We start from the raw sequence: 2094 nt of genomic DNA, 5'->3' as shown, positions 1-2094 counted from the left end.
GGACAGGGAGGCTTGCTGTATTGCAGTCCATGGGATTGCAAAGAGTCGGACACAAGTGAGCGACTAAACAACAATTATTGAAGGTGAAGTCACTATCTTATTGTTTCTTCCCCCACTTTGCCCATACAAAACTTTTTTACTTTTTCTGGCTTCTCAGATTTTACTCTCCCATTCCCATCATTTAACACTGTCTTTTATTTTGCTTTTTATTTTTGGAGCATAGAAAGCTTTATTTCAGGCCCAAGCAAGGAGAACAGGTGGCTCATGTTGAAAAACTCCAAATTCCCCGATGGTTTTGGGGGAGAAGTTTTTAGGTGAAATTTGAGGTGAGGACTGCAGGGTGGGTGACTTTCTTCTGACTGGTGAGGAGGTAGCAGGATGATGTTCCAGGAATTTTGGGCTAAGCTTGAAGTTGCCATCCTCCACCTAGGTGGGGGCCTTAGTTCCTGGGAGCCCTACAGGGTCCTGCTCAGTTTCAAACCAGGATCAGATTCCAGAACCAAGAGATTAGAATCATCCACCTGGAGTCTGAAGTTCATCAAAACCCATCTTTAAGAAATTAAAATAAGAACCATCTGGTCTCAGGACCGAAGCTCAGTAGGTATATGTCTCATCTCATAAAGAATCAGTGAGATACAAAGTGAGAGGTAAGTGTATCTGTGTATTTACTTAGGGAGACAGACATTCCATAGATAGAATGGATCTATGTCAAAAGGCAAGAATGGCCTTGGGAGAAACATGCCCCACAGACAGAGTGTGGGCCATCTCAGAAGGCAAAAGGCAATACCATCTTTAAATTCATTTATATTCAACAAACCAAAGAGGCTTCAGCCATTAGGACTCCCTAACTTAGAAGGCTGCTAGGGAACTATAACAATTTTTTGTCAAATAATATTTTCTTCTCCCACACTAATTAGAAAGGTCCATGTGCTGAGGCAAAGGGCACTGTGGATGGAGCATCCTGTGCTTTCCCAAAGATAAGTGCCAAATATTTGTATGTGAATGTAGTATTTGTCACACCTTGTTAATTATAATACCCCTTTCTCATTTAAAGCTTTCAAGATGTATTAATACTGTTATTCTGAGTCATTCTAATTCTGTTTCACCCCTAGTGGGCTACTGTACAGTCTGTACACTCTTTTTCAGCTAGCATGTGTGCTGTGTGTTGAGGGGAGGAACTGAACAGCTGCCCCCATTATCTATAAAGAGAACAGAAAAAAATACCATTTTCAGGTGGTGATTAATGTGTCTAAGTGCCACAGGACAGGAGATCACATAGCTAAGATTCCAAGGTGGGGGGAAGGGGCAGAAGTGAACCTTGAGTTTTCCTATTTGCATGCCTCTAGAGGGATTAACAAAAAAAAAATCACAGAGATTGGGGGGAAATGCGGGGGGTGGGGTGGGGAGTAGAGAACAGAGATTTGTTAAAGCAAGGAGGTGATGAGAGGCTGGAGGCAGAATTTGGAAGCCCTGAATGTCAGACTGTGGGGCTAAAGCTGGGTCTTTAGGTCATAGGAAACAAGACACTTACAGACTAGCAAAACTGAAAAACACCTGGGATTCCATTCTTCTATGCCTCTCTAATACAGAAGTCACTTACAGACACATTCAATTAGTTAATAATCAACAACTCTGTACCTAAATTTCTGCTTGGCAATAATTGGCTGAACAGTAAAGCAGCTGCTTTAGATGGAGCATGGCTCTCCAGCTCCCTCAGGCCCTACCTGGTCTGGGTTCGCTTTTTTAGATTAATGGCCTTCAAATCATAGTTGCTAAAAAAATTCTGAAAAAATAGGTTGCTGCCTAAACTTTTAAAATTATCAGTTTAAATTGTTTTAAAGGATGTAATTTGATACGCTGAAACATTAACATTTTTAAATGAAGCTGTCATATCACTCTTTTAAATGCATCCCAGTTCAGTCACTCAATCATGTCCAAGTCTTTGCAACCCCATGGACTGCATCATGCCAAGGCTTCCCTGTCCATCATCATCTCCCGGAGCTTGCTCAAACTCATGTCCATCGAGTTGGTGATGCCATCCAACCATCTCATCTTCTGTTGTCCCCTTCTCCTCCTGCCTTCAATCTTTCCCAT

The sequence above is a fragment of the Bison bison genome, unplaced genomic scaffold (assembly GCF_000754665.1).
Source record: "Bison bison bison isolate TAMUID 2011002044 unplaced genomic scaffold, Bison_UMD1.0 scf7180017864213, whole genome shotgun sequence".
NCBI lineage: Eukaryota > Metazoa > Chordata > Mammalia > Artiodactyla > Bovidae > Bison > Bison bison.
The sequence above is the reverse complement of the archived record's forward strand: the minus strand, read 5'-3'. Positions refer to the sequence as shown.